Source organism: Rousettus aegyptiacus, unplaced genomic scaffold, assembly GCF_014176215.1.
Source record: "Rousettus aegyptiacus isolate mRouAeg1 unplaced genomic scaffold, mRouAeg1.p scaffold_m13_p_5, whole genome shotgun sequence".
NCBI lineage: Eukaryota > Metazoa > Chordata > Mammalia > Chiroptera > Pteropodidae > Rousettus > Rousettus aegyptiacus.
In genome coordinates, this window is record NW_023416308.1 from 87,422,252 (window position 1) to 87,437,781 (window position 15,530).

Sequence of the window (15,530 nt, forward strand, 5' to 3'; positions counted from 1 at the left end):
TTAGAGGGAAAGCGAGGAGAAAGAGTATCTGACATTTTTAGCTACCCACTAAGACGCTGAAAATAAAAGAGGGGTTTAATGCCAGGGCAATAGCAGAGACATAAAAATAGCAATAGTGACAATAATTTGAGCCCTATAGTATGGTAGCAAAGCACATAGATTCAGCGTGCAGACTAAGGTTCAAATTCTGGCTCTTCCTTAACTATTCAACCAAGCAGACTCCCCACCTCAGGGCCTTCGTACCTGCTGGTCCCTTTCCTTGGGCGTTGTTTCTTTCCAATATGGTTCCTTCACCTGCCTCATCATCTCAGTGAAGCATAATGTTCAAAGGCACATCCTCCTTGGCATTCCCTGCCCCCTTTCATGATTTATGTATCTTCGTAGTGCTTATTACCGTGGGATAAACTGCACGGTTTTCTTGCTGTTTCTTCCCTACTCTCCCCACCCCAGCTGGATGTAAGTTCCATAAGAACAAGAGTTGTGTCTGTATTGAATACTGCTGTAGTCCCCAAACCTGGCACTAGTGGGCATTCTATAAATATCTGGTGGTTGAATAAATTGGGTCCAACACCTAGTTTTTTTTTTTGAGCCTTAAATCATTATCTGTAAAACGGGGTTGTAAACAGAAACTACATCATAGATTGTATGAAAAATTAAATAAGAATAATGTCTGTGTCGTGAGAAGATGAATGTTCCCTTACACAGCCACCTTGCATTCCTTGCTTGCATCTCAACCCTCGCTTGTAAGGTCCATTAGACCAAAGCCCCTATCACTTTTGAAAAGCTGCCATGGTAGAACCAGAGAACAAAGACATTGGCTTTTAAGGTCAATGCTCTCAGTCCAGAAGTAAGAAAGAAAATATTTAGGAGAATATGAGACCAGATAGGGCCAGTTTTTCCTGTCTCACCACTCGTTTTCATAAAATCTTACAAGGTGGGAGGAATGGAGAGGTCATCTGAGAGAAAGCAACAGGACTCTCACGAAAGTGTCTCTTCCACCCTGCACCAGCGTCCCTGTCCCTAGGTGTCAGTTGCAGAAGGAGAAGAGCAGTCAAGGGTGTTTTTCCAGAGGCCAAGGCTCTGGGCACCCATGAGTCTCCAGGGGCCCTAGCATGGCCTTGGAAAACAGCCAGGTCTTCCTGTACTCCAAAGAATGGTGTTAGAATTAAGAAATAAAGATGCCACTGTAGAAAACAGCAGAGACAGTGCAGCCAGGGACCAGGTGGGACATAACAGAGCCTGCGTGTCTGGAGTAAGAATGCCAGTGACCAAAGCCCAGGAAACACATCTTGGCAGCCACCATCATTGAAAAAAACAAAAACCTTGGGCCAGAAGCCTCAGCCTTCCCTCCATCCACACCCATGCCAGGATACTACTCAACTCCAGAATGTTAATGCCACATCAAGGGGAAGAAGCAAAAAAGAAACATTCTGAATTCACTGAGCTTAAACACAATGCAACGTAGAGAACACTGTGGTGACTGTGATTTCCCAGCAATGACTAGAATGAATTGAGTGTCTGCCATCATGCAGAAGGGGTCTTTGAAATAAAGTTTTATAAACAAATAAGTAATTAATAAATAAAAATGATAAAGTATAGAACACTATGCAGAGTTATATTTATTTGACTTACAGAGTCAAATGGCCTCTGAAAACTATTTCTACTAAAATATATAAAGAATATATTACATTGTCTGGCACTTAGTAAGCAACTAAATGAATGGAAGCTGCTATTATCACTGACCTGCCAGACACCAAGCCATTCATTTCACTTGAGTCATCTCTAACTCCCACAGTAATCCTGCTAGGAAGATGTTTTATTATTTCTATTTTGTATTTAATAAAAAATGGACTCGAAAAGATTCAATGACTTGGTCAAAGTTTCATGCTTAGGAAAGGTCAGGGATGAGGTTTGAACCTGGACTGCCTGATTCCATCTTTGGCTGTCACATGTCACACTGCCTCACAGGGGATGGGAGTCCTGCTCAGTTAGGTGCTTTTTCTACTGACACAACTGGATGGGGGCTCCCATCAGCTACAGCAAGGATTCCAGGCAGCAAGGGGAAGTCCAAATTTATCTCGGCCTCTCCAGGGTTACCTGGGTAGGCAGGCATTTTTTTTTTTTTTTTTTGGTGATATTGAGATAATTCAGGAGCCCATAGGCTTTAAATTGGGACACTGATAGGTATCCCTCAAGAGTCTTCTAATCACTCAGCCCCACAATGCTAAAGTCAAAAAAAAGTATGTATTTGAAGCCTAAAGAAGCCTAAAGAAGGAGTTGAGACACCATTGGGAGGAAATTCTTTTCTATCCCAGCTAGGGCAGTATCTGGGCAACCCAGGCTAACTCCAATCACAATGATGAGTTGGCCCCACTTTGTGAGAACAAGAGAGAGACCCAAACAGAGGGTCATCATCTAAGGCAGGAGCTACAGAAACCAAATGTCGATGGGAGACCACCTAGGAAGACCAGGTGCTAAAGGCGTAAAAAAAAAAAAATAAAAAATAAGGGATTGTAAACTGACAAGGTCCTTGCAATCTGTGAGGTCAACCAAGGGTTGCCGCTTCTTAAAAAAAAAAAAAAAATTGTGTTCACCAAGGAGCACCACGAGTCCCTTGTGTTTTTGCTGGAGCTATGAGGGGACCAGATGAGGAAGTCAGAGTCATGTCCATGTTCATAACCACACACTTCTGGATTTTCTTCACAGACTGTGGGTGAGCTAGAGGAACAAGGGATGTGTAATTATGCATTGACTTCAGGTTAACTTTGCTCTCTCCTCCTTTCCCAACAACAACAATGACAACAAACACACACACATACACACACTCACAGAGCCCTGGACCCATTCTGCTTTCACAAAGGCTGCCTTTTCTGGAATATAAACGATTCTTTACTTCCAAGTCCTTCACTTCCTTCCACTTGTTAAAGTTGCTTTTTAAACAATTTCTTTCATATAATCCTCCACATTATCACCCCAATTCTCTACTCTACCCCCAACACTTACTGCACATGATCTCCTGACATTTTTAGGCCCTGCTCTTTCTGATACTTCTCCGAATGACTGGCCAGAGTATAGACTCATGGCAGAGGTGGATGTGCCCTGCTTTGGTCAAAAGATCTCTCCGGACAGTGGTGTCTGGGAATGTCCTTAGCTGTCATCTCAGACCAGGGAGGGCCGACACAATGTAATCCCAGACAAAAGGCTGCCGAGGCCGTGAACCCAGGCCTCCCTCTGCCAAGTGTCACTGACATTAAGGCATGAGAAGGCGAAGATTTGGGAAATGGAGCCACAGACTGGAAGTCTGGAGGTGGGAGGTGGGAGGGGCCGTGATGTTTTTCACAAAGACCGATTGCTAAAGTCACAAAAGCCTGTACCAGTATTGAGGCTAGTTAAAATTGCCTGATAAAGCCCTAGCCTTTTCCCATCTTATAAGATCTTTTCCCATCTTATACGATCTGCATGAGGAAAGTGTGGGGGCAGGGTTCTTTGAATGGAAACTTTGCGACAGAAGCCCAAGAGGGCAGAGGCCAGCTGCTCACACTCGGAAACTTTTAAGAGATTAAGTGAGACTGGCCAATGACTTGCACTAACCACACCCAGCAAAAGTGAGGGGGATTCTCAGCATCCGAGGCGCAAGCTAGAGTGTGTGTATTCTAAAAGGGCAGGGTGGGGAGACTCTCTGGGTATAGGAAATGGGAGGTCAAACCTGCTTCAAAGTGTACCACCAAAAGTCTTATGCCCCCTTTTTTCATGGCTTCTCCCAACTGTGAAGTCTTTATCCTTATACAAGCTCACCACTCTGGCCGAGAAAGAAATCGCCCAAAGGAAAAGCACCAATTAGGCCTCAAAGAGCTCTGGGATAATAACTAGCCATTACTGAGCTCTTACAATGAGCCAGGCCCTGTTCTAGGTGCGATTTGATTCTCAAGCCGTGGAATCCTTATGACCATCCTCTAAGGTAAGTACCACTTACTATCCACATTTTAGTGGTAATAAAATCAAAGCACAGAGGTTAACACAGATGCACAGCCCAAGGTCATGCAGCTAGGAAGTGAGCAAGCTGAGATTCAGGCCCAGGGAGTCTGAAAGCTAAGGCACCTCACTAAGCTGCCTCACTTGTGTTCACTTCTATCGGAGCCCTTAACCTAATGTGTTGTGATGCTGTTTATTAGTTCATCTCCTCTGCCCTTGACCATGACCTCCTTGAGGGCAGATGCTATATCCTATTTATCTCTATTTATCCTCAAATCCTAACAAAAAACATGACTGTAGTAGGTGTTCAATAAATACTGGGTTGGTCTACGGTCATGCCACCCTCAATATGCCTGATCTCATCCGATCTCAGAAGCTAAGCAGGGTCGAGCCTGTTAGTACTTGGATGGGAGACCACCTAGGAAGACCAGGTACTGGAGGCTTCAAAAAAAAAAAAAAAAATACTAGGTTGAACAATAAGTTTGCGAAATCTTTATAAAGCTTGCACTATTGCAGAGCAGAAAGGTTACTAGGAAAAAAAAATACTCGTTGAACCCTTGCCAGGTAGATAGCACCATGCCAAGCCTGTCACCTTGATTTCCCCCTTTAATTTCCTAGAATTCTCTGAGAGCTAAATACTCTCATTAGCTCAGTTTCACAGAAGAGAACTGAAGCTCAGAGAATTTAAGTGGCATGCACAAGACCCCACAGCCAAGATTCTCATTTAAACATTTGGCTTCCTGGCCCGTGCACTCAATTATGACCCAATGTACTGACCTTGGGCTAGAACAGGGAGAAAGGGCAATGAGCGGTCTGAGGAAGAAGATATCCAACCAGAGGAACCAGAAAGTCTTCCTGGAGGAGGTAACACCTGAACTGGATCTTGAAAGATGGACCAACAGAGTAGAGCACTCACGTACTGTAAACTGTGTGAGCAAATACACAGGTAGAAAACTGCAGCATGTGCAAGAAAATCAGAATTATTTTCACAGGGGTGCAGCTCAGGATGAGTGAAGAAGAATGCCTGAGACTCAGAAAGCAAGACGAAACCCAAACTAAGGAGAGTTTTGAATGATAAACTTGGGGGCTCAGATTGAGTTACTAGGCAGTAGGGAGCCATCGAATACTTTAGAGCAGGGAGTGATACATTAGAGCTGTGCTTACGTTGATTTGGCAGCCAGAAAGAGGATGATTTAAGGCAGGGAGATATGGGCAGGATAAAGAGCAATTAGAATTACTAAAAAACAGGATTGAGGTCTTAGCCAGGCACAAAGAGGAGAGAATGGAAGTAACAGATAATTTGAAGCCAGAACCAATTATTTAGCTGCTGGAAAGGTGTGAGGGCTGTGACGGAGGGAAGAGTTAAGAGAGGTGCTGAGGGTTTCCTCTGGACTCAGTGGATGACAGTTCCCTTATGAGAGAGCACGTACAATGGGAGCTGGTGGGCAAGGGAAGCTAATTAGCCCAACCCCTCACACTGGGAGCATTTTCGAAAGGGTCAAATCTAAATTCCAGGCCATTTGTCCCCTCAGCCAGAAGATCTCCAGTTGGTAAGTCAGGGCTCCCTTTCCATTTCTTAGACAAATTCTCTTTCTAGATTTGATTTATGCAGGGCATTGCATATCTGATATCAGTGTGAGACACCAATAGCTGCCACACACACAGACACACATGCACACACATGCCCACCACCACTAAAGACCAGCAACTTAATGAAACCCCCTCCTCTGTGTGAGCCACATTAGCAAGTTGATCCAGTAATAGAAGACAAGCCGTACAAATTGAAAACTAAAAACTTCCAGATTCCATCCTGCTTTTCCTTATGTCACTTATTTTATGCTGCATGAATTGGATATTAGTTTCCCCGTTTCACTGGAATGTCGGATCACTAGGGTAGCTTGAGCAGACTCAATTTCGCTTCGAGTAATAGAGTGAGATTATTCAAAATTATTTCCAGTGGGCTGAGCCTGCCTGTTCCTTCTGTTATGAGAATAGAAGTAAACAACTTGCCACCCTCCTCGCAAGCTGACATCCTTGACACAGCGCCCCTTTGCCTAGCTCCTTAATCGACAGAGCATTTTGGTTTTAGCCACGCTCAATTAATTCATCCAGGAAAGGGTCCAGTCAGAGAGAGTTGATTTAAAGTGAGATAAACTGGGCATCTGCTTGGAAAACCAGATGATCCCAAATATGTCTTTCATCGTGAGAAAACGAAGCGCTCTTTCCACATTTAGATCAGTAACTACTTGATGGCATATTTTTCCTTGAGAGTTTAAGCAGTGGCAGGGGCAGAAGCGATCAGTGGGCTGCCTCTCCCGGAACATAACGGGGCTGGGCCATTGGGGATGAAGAGACCTCCAACCCACCCATCACCCCCGCTGGCCTGTGCGTCTGTGGGGCCAGGTAAGCATGGCTGGGCAGTCAGAAAGGGTTTGAATCCCCAGCTAGACACACAGCTGGTCCCGCTCACAGTTGAACAGCAAAGAGCTGAGCTAGCACTTGGGAAAGTGGGATGTCAACATATTTTTGCTCAAATTTGATAAGCAACGGAAGATTAGCACCTTCCTCAAGTCTCTATTTCAAACAATGTTCCTTTCAAGGCAGCCAAATTTGGCAGAAAATCCGGACCCCGCAGACAGCCCTGAAGCTTGTGGGGAGAGGCAGAGTAGGAAGACTGGAGCGGGGAAAGGAAGATGTGTGGTGACAAACCCCAAACCCACAGCTTCGAATGCAGCAACTTTCATTTGGGGGAAGGATAAAGCTTTACCACGTGAATTTTCCACCATGTGTGCCCTCCATGGGGCTGGTTTCGGGTGTTCCCAGTTAAGAAAAGAGGCCAGACAGCAAAGCGTCTGTCCAGTGGTCAGGAAGACCCAGGCCCCCAGTGGCCTTGAATCACCCCGGGCATCTCGCTTCACTGTGCCGAAAGCATTACATGGCACAAACAAGCTGGGGAAATCAGGGACCAATCGGAGCATTAAAAACAGGCTTTCTGGCCTCCCAGGGAAGGCTAGGGTTTCGGCTCTGCTGCCATCTCCTCACATTTTCCACTGATGTCACCCCAGGCAAATAATTGGTGGAGAGGAGACTTAAAGGGGAAGAGTGGGGCTGTGTGAACAGAGCAGCGGGATGGAGAGGAAAACAAGGCTGGGACCGGCCCCAGCTGTGACCACGGGGATCTCACCCTCACTTGGGAAGCAGGGCTGCAGGCCAGCTATTTGCTGCAAAATGGAACTTGCCTCTTGTTCCTGGATTCAAAACCATGCCAGTGAAGGTAGCTTCTCCTTGAGCAGAAAGACTTCTGTGGCAGGCCAGTGCTGACCTCGGCTCCCACTATCCCAGCCAGGGAGGCAGCATGCATGGCAAAGCAGGCAAATAGGAGGCTGCTGGTCAGGAAAGGGGTTTGTCCCTCCCTGTACTGCCCTGTGTGCCACTGGGTGAGCCTCAGTCCCTTTCTGGGCCTTGGCTGGAATGGGTGTTTGGCCAGGGTCTTTAATTGTAATGGGCTGTTTAGTGAATGTGCTACCAACGCCCAAGTTGAAGGTCTCTGCAGATAAACTTCTTTAAACCAGCTGAAACTCAAGATTTTATTAATTTAAATTCTCCTATGTGCCAAGTATTGTGCTAGGTACTTTAATAGAAATTACTGTCAGTTATTTAAAAAAAAAAATCGATCAGTTTTCTGTGCTGTGTGATCATTTTGCTAAGCACTAGGGATAAAGCAATACATAAGACAGACACGGTCTATCTTTTAAGAGCTTATGTTCTACGCCCTCATTTGTAGCCAGCAACACTATGATATAGTATTATTAGCTGCTTTTTACAAATGAGGAAAAAGCAGCTCAGAGAGGTGGAGTGACTTGCTCCAGGTCACACAGCAGTCAAGAGCAGAGTCAGGGGAAGAGACTTGGTCTTCTGGCTTTAAACCTACATTTCTTCCCATTATACCACCCTTAATTCCCATGCACAGAATAGCAGGAGATGCTGAAACAGTCTCTCAGCTCACCAGAAAGAAAAGAGAGAAGGAAAGTGGGGGGCAGAGGAGGTGAGACAGAAAGAGAGAGAGAGAGAGAGAGAGAGAGAGAGAGAGAGAAAGCTTCTGCTCTGAAATTCTCACAACAAAATATGTTTGTAAATGCTGTCTCCAGCCATCACTCTCCAGGAGACCAAAGCTCTGACCTGCCCAAATTCTATTCCTCTACTCCAAATAGTTCTTATACCAACCAGGAAAGAAACGCTGAAAAAGCCGACCTAAAAAAATAAGCCTCTAATAATAATAATAGGCTTACATTAAACCAAATAAAGTCATTCTGAAATGACTAAAGAGAAATAGCAGAGGAGAAATGCCCCTGGGCTCAAACTCTGTTTATGCATTGCACATTATACCTTTTCATCACAATTACCTAAAGTGGTACATTTGTACTTCCATAATGTATGGAATTCATTACATAGTTTTGCAATGAAATTATCACACTGTGCCTGGGACATCTGCACCCTGTCATACATCATTCTATTCATTTCTAGTTAATTTAATCCCAATATCTGCCCACATGATAAGACAGATGTTCAGCTATGCTGCAGCTTCAATGGTTTTCTGCCTTGAAGAAACTTTAAGCCGTTGAAAGAAATGACATCTTTCAGACAGAAAGCTTAGAGTATTAAAAAGTTTGAGGGTTTTGCCACTTGACTATTATCAACTTTATTATTTGTTGGTCTATCACAGCAACCTCTGCCGTGAGGATCAACATGTGAGATGAACAGAGGCATAAGTCTAATAGTAGTATTTCTATGAGTAATTCTATAGCCACTGAAAATGAATCCCCATCAAAACTGGTTTAGAAATATTGGCATGTCATTCAAAAAAAAAAAAAAAGAAGAAGGAAATCTAGACATTTCATATAATTTGCCACTTTGCAGGGGGAGAGAAGGAGCCGTTGATGATCAGGTCTTCCTGCACCCGTCCTCCTGCACTTGTCCAGATGCTTGGCTCACATGCTCTCCGTCACTTTGCAGTGCCATCCGAGGAGGCAACCACTATGGCGATTTCCCCACCAAGAGCTGCGACTTGTCTCCCTCTGTGCTTTCCACCGCTTCCCTGATCATGTGTCCCATACTAGGAAGTGCACAGGCCTTGCAGATAGCTCTCATTGTGTGTGAATTCTGGCTCTGCCACTCACTGTCTGGGTAACTTAGGGTGAGTTACTCAATCCTCTTGGAGCCTCAATTTCATCATTTGCATAAGGTAAATAACACCAATTCTTTCATAAAGGGTGTGAAGATTAGATGATACATGCAAAGTATTGAGAGCAGTGCTTAGCTTAGTGTTACTAGTAATACTTTTAACAATACATTATATAGCACTTCTCCTATATGAAAAATACCTAGCAGAATTCTTACCTCGTGGTAGGCCTCTAAGGATGTAGCAGACATTATTATTAACAATAACATAGCTATTATTGTTATCATTCCACACAGAATCCTATTATACAAAAAGCAGTGTTGCCTCCAGAAGGCACAGGTTAAAATCATTTCTAATTTTTGCAATGGTCAATTATTGTCCTTATTAGAGCACACAAAAATTTGCAGTGGACCCTGGAATTCTGTGTACATAAACGAGCTTTAGGTTAGAGAGTCATAAGTGATATAAAAATATTGTTAGGAGTAGAGACAGAAGAGTATAAATGCATCATTTGTATAACCTCCAAGTAAGCTGTCATCTGAGGGCAGGAGAAATCATTGCACTATAGAAAAGAACCTGTTTCCAGCTCCATTTATTCTAGAAACATTTAGTGAGTAGTGAGCTCCAACTAAGTGGCAGAAAGTGTGCTGGACTATTACGTGGGACAAGACTGATAAAGACATAGACTCTATATTAATGCGATCACAAAAGTAGTTACATAGTACACACACATACATACATATACACATAGACATAATTTTATATGCTATTATTTAACATAAGGTTATATTTTCACACAAAATAATGGACTAGTTCATGAGTCTAGAAGGGCTTTTTTTTTATTTTAGGATCCCCTACTCACTAAGCACACACATTATTCACTAAGTTCCAGGCATGTTGCTTAGGAGGTATAACCTAGCTCCAAGAGAACATTTTAAGTTTGACCAATCAAATTTTGTCTGTAGAAAAATTTCAATGTCCTTTTCTAACCACCAGGTGATAATTTAATACAGGCTCTCCATTCTCTGTTCTGACTTCTTTCCTATTCTGTTCTGAACTCTGTTATTTAAATACTCAGGCATTCATGGTACTTATGTTCTGTGTTGTACTTTAAACACATTCTAAGTACACTTTCTAAATACACTCATGTACACACAGTGTTTTTCTTATTTTTCTTTCTTCTAACTTGGCCACACCACATGGCTTTTTAAAAAATTACTATTATTCTTTCATTAAAAACTGCTCAAAGTCTGGCTCCATACACATATCTGCCACCCTATTCTATCACTGAAAATTACCCCTTCTTGAGTCATTTTTTCTGGAATGACTTTGGAAGGATTGGTGTATTTAGCAGCTAGCCTACAGATGACCCAGTCTCAGGGAAAAGACAGGGAGGATAACTGTCTCTGCTTTCTCTCATCTAATAAGAAGTCAGAAGGCATGGACTTCTAGCTGGGGCAGTAGGAGATGATGATTCAAGGACTGAGCCAAAACTGGGCAAATATCACAATGCTTGAGATATTGAGCAATGTTGTGAAAAATAGGCCATGGCCATGGGGTTCACCCTCAGACAAGCAATCTCTGACCACCAGGCCTTCTGATTCAGCAACATCAATGAAAAGCCAGGATACAGAATCACCTGTTTCCCTGGCCAGAGTCAGGAGTCCTGAAATGGCTTCCCCAAGTGGCATAGAATATCAGAGGTAAAAGTGGCCTTAGGGATCAGCTAGTCCAATCTTCTTTTACAGAAGAGAAACATGAGACTAAAAAGTATCTGTTTCAGCAATCCACCATCTCTTTTTACTGTGAGTGCATTCTTTTGGCTTTGTCTCAAATGCCTAGCACAGTGGTAGGCCCATGGTGGAAGTTCAGTGACAGTTCAATGGACTAAAGTGAGGTGAGACCCAGATTGCTCCACAAACATAACAAATAAGTGGCCGAGTCCTGAATGGAAGCCAGGCTTCTCAGTTCAGATGCCCTTATTTTTTCTGTCACCAAATAGATTCACCTTTCTAGAGCCATGAACCCAGAAGGCTTTGTGGTCAGGAATGACAAGCTGGAGGGACAATCCTATTACTTCTATTGCTTAAAACATTGCTTATCATCTCCAGTCCTGCAACATTTGCCCCATTAGAATCTAAGGTCAAAGGTGCCTTTGCTCTCCGGGTGCCGTTTTAACCATCTTTAACTTGAGGTGATTGATCTACATCATGTGAATATACGTTTCAAGATTACAAGTTTCTGTTCATCGCAGAATTCCTCATGCTTAAAACAGTGTTTACCACATAGTAAGTCTTTCACAAATATTTAATGAACAAACAGGTGAATGAATAACCCATTTCATGGGCCAACAACTATTAGAAGCAAATTCATAGAGTTCTGTTTAAGAAGAAATCTAAGGCAGTTCCAGGGCTTTCTAGAAAAGAATGTTATGATTAATTAGTAAGGCTTGGCATGGGCTCAGGGGCATGGATATTGGTTATTGCCAGACATGATAATTAGGTGGTGGGAGAAAGAGAGAAGACAGAAAGGGTACATTTTGGTTTTGTGGAAAGGAAAAGAGAGTGGCAAATAAGAACCAAAGGTGAGCTGAAAATTACAATATTATTGACTATATTCCAATAAAAAAATTTTTTTAAAGATGACATGAAAAATAAAAGGTACTATCTCCATTTCCAAATTACTTTGATGATACTGACACTATAAGTGAAGATGTTTTCCTGGTGTTCTAAGTAGCCTGTCCCTCCGATCCACACTTGGCTTCCGCTTGAGGCCTAGCTAAGCACTTCTGCCAACCCCCTGGGATCTTTGCTTCAGGAGCCTCCTCTTTCCTCTCCTGGAGCAGGTCCACTTTAGGCCCACTTTCGAAGCGTCAGAATCTGATCAAGCTGGCAGCACATTTCCAAATTGCAACAGAGCCCTCCCTGGAGACTGGTTCTGATGAGTAGGAGATACCTAGCACAGGTTCTAAGGTAAAATGGACCTGCTTTTGCAAGATCCTCCTCTGTTTGATGTAGGAAAAACCCTTTTATTTATGTAAAATGATGCTGCGGATGATAATAATAATAATAATAACAACAACAACAACAACAACAACAACAATTAATAATAATACCCCAAACAAAATAGAATAATCCCTCTAAAGAGATTAGCACACTTTGTCCCTTTGCTTCTTTGTGTTAGGATATTATCCCCTCCTAGCTCCATTTTGCTTCAGGCCAGCATTTATAGGCAGCACCAATATTGTTCCCAAAGAGCCACCATTGCTTAAGTGGATGGAAAAAGAGGGGCCTCTCCTCTGTGGTTCGCTATAAGAGTGGCTGCTTTTCCAAGATCCTGGAAGCCAGCTTAATATTGAGTTCTCTGGCTGGGGGCCTCCAGATAAGCCCTGAGCATATTGAACTCCAGCTGTTGAGCTGAGGAACAGCTGGAAATTACACAATTGACACCTAAATGGAGGCGATGATCCCTGAACAATCACCTCTCTATTACCTGCACATAGATATCTGCCTCGGCCTAGCTGATTTGTAAGTGGTTGCTCAGGCCCATGCTGAGTTCCCAGGCTGGCCCAGGCTGGAATGGGGTCTGTGTGGTGGTGGTCATGGTGGGGTGTGTATGTGTGTGTGTACGTAACTGATTATCATAGCCAAATCCCCATACAGCCTGGGGAGTACATATTGATTTTTATCATCTGTGCCTCAGATTTCTAAAGTATCAAGAAACCTGAAGCATTCCTTTAGACAGTCATACATGGGGCAAAACAAAACCATTCTTGGCTGCTTTTCAGCCCTGGGGCCTGCAGCAGCAATTGTTCCTTAGAGACTCCGTAAGGAAGGCAGAACGGTGTGATAGAAGCATAAGCTTCTGCTATTGCAAAGTCCAATTCCCAGCTCTGTCGTGTCCAGCTGTATGACCTTGGGCGAGTTATTTATTTTCTCTGCCTTACTTGTCCAAGGTCACATGTGAGATTATTGACTCTAAACCCCTTCTGTCTAACCACTAGGAAATACTGCCTCTCTTGTTTCTGCAGCAGTCCAATCTGGTCCCACACAGGTATCTGTACCTGTAGACCTTGCCTAGATCCCTCCACCCTGCCAGCCAGCACTCCCTCCAAAACAAGCTGGAGATGTTTTTGTGGTACAGATAGAGGGAGGAACTTCTCTATATCTCTTCCAGTGTGTCTTTTCCCTTAAAGGTAAGGAAAAGGAAATAAACATTTATGGTGTAACTAATGACCGCTGGGGCTATCATTGCTGATAAATCCACCAAGTGCCATTCCTGATTTATAGGTTTCTGAGGATCACATAGGTAAACTTGGTGACTAGCAGAGGTGGAAAAGCAGCAGCTCAGTCTGATGGCAAAATCGAGGGACATTAGCCCAAAGCTTATCCCCTAATTTTGTTTCAGTGACCTGGGAGAAGGCCCATGAACACGACAGAAACTCGAGGTAACTGCAGAAACAGTGCTTCAGGTGGACAGGGAAGGAACCACATGGGAGAGACCAGGACAAGTGGGAAGAACTGGTTCTGAGTCCACACACAGCCCTGCCAAGATGAGGAAAGATTAGGGCATGGGACTGGGGAGCGAGGGGATTTGGGATGAAACTAGAGACTTCTGTGGTTATTTTTTTATTGTTATTAAGACCTCTCACCTGAACTAGGGCTACAGCAGCTTAAAGGGAAATACCTGTCACACATTCCCAGAAAGAGCATCCCCATCTTCCGTGTGCATTCGGAGAATATATATTGAGTGCCTGCTCAGGGCCAGACATTGGTTGAATCTCATGGACTCCAGCAGTGAGCAAGATAAACAAGGTCTCTGCCCTTATGGAGCTTTTGTTTCTGTGAAAGGGTATAGATGATAAACCCATAACTTGGTGGTTCTGTCCCTGGGCTGCTACCATCTTCCGTGTGGGGACATCACATATCTGTGGGAATTATGGAAGGAGGGGTGTGGTTGTCATAAAGACTTTCCCTCTACACCTCATCCCCTCTCCGGTCTTCAGGTTGGGCCAGGAATATGAAATGCTAACCGTCCTGCAATGAAAGACTCATTTCTTCATAGTAAAGATTTGCCCTGCTCAAAAAGTCAGAAGCACCCTGGTAAAGAACACCCTAGCTGAAAACACAGAAAGAAATAAGACTCTGGATAGTGAAAAATGCTGTTCAGGAAAGAAAACAGGGTAATGAGACAGTGAGATCTACTCTGGATTGGATGATGTAGTAGGTTGAATGGTGGCTCCCCCAAAAGATATATCTACGTCCTAATACCCAGAATCTGTGGATGTGACCTTATTTAGAAAAAAAAAAAAGTCTGTGCAGATGTGATAAATTAAGGATCTTGACATGAGGAGATAGATCATCCTGGATGATCTGGGTGAATCTTCAATCCAATGACATATTTTCTTATAAGAGAAAGGCAGAAGGAGATTTGAGTCAGACTGAAGAGAATGCATGCGCACACACACACACACACACACACACGCACACACACACACACACGCACACACACTCACACAGAGGAGACATTCATGTGAGGATAGATGCAGAGATTGGAGTGATGTATCTACAAGCTGAAGAATGTCGAGGATTGCCACAGCTTCTAGAAGTTAGGAGAGAGGCATGGAATGAATTCTCCCCCAGAGCCTCTGCAGGGAATGTGGCCTCTGAAACTGTGAGAGAATAAATATGCAACAGCAAATGAATCTAAAGAAGACACAATTATGCTGAGACCTGACAGCTAAGAGGGACCAGCCATACAGTGAGACACCAACACACTCCAAAATCTGACTTCTGCAGTTGTGAGGAAAGATGAAGTCCCCAGGCCAAAAAACTCCATGCAAGGGGCAGAATAGAATAGCTTACTTAACTGTGTGGGCCTGGACCTGACTCCTAGAGTTCAAATCCTGATTCTGTTAATTAGTAGCTGTATGACTGTGGGCAAGTTGTGATCTGAGCCTCTTTCCTCAACTGAAAACAAGCTTAATAATAGTGCTCCTCCAGAGTTGAAAGAAACGAGTTAATAATCATTAACTCAATGCTTGGCACAGAGTGTGAGCTCTCAATAAATGTTAGCTGTAATCACTATTATTATTGTTATTTCAATTTGAAATCATAAATGGGCAAAATTCTCTTTCCTGATCACAAAGACTTAAGTGTGAAGACTGAGGCTGTTTGTAAAACTATATAAACAACAACAACAACAACACAACGACTTTTACCAGCTGAGTCTTCAGGGTTGAGACTTCCTGTTTCAAGTCAGATGAGGTGAGAAGGAAGCCACCAGCCACAGCTCACAGGAGGACGGTGCTGGAGGAGGATAGCTCAGCTGGAGCTGTGCACAACTTGCAGATTCCTGCCCTTCAGAGATCTGTGTATGT

General features: G+C 43.5%; 1 pseudogene; it reads left to right on the forward strand.

Moving 5' to 3' along the window:
- Positions 1-4,297: 4,297 nt before the first annotated feature.
- Positions 4,298-4,415, forward strand: LOC118603387 (annotated as a pseudogene).
- Positions 4,416-15,530: the final 11,115 nt, after the last annotated feature.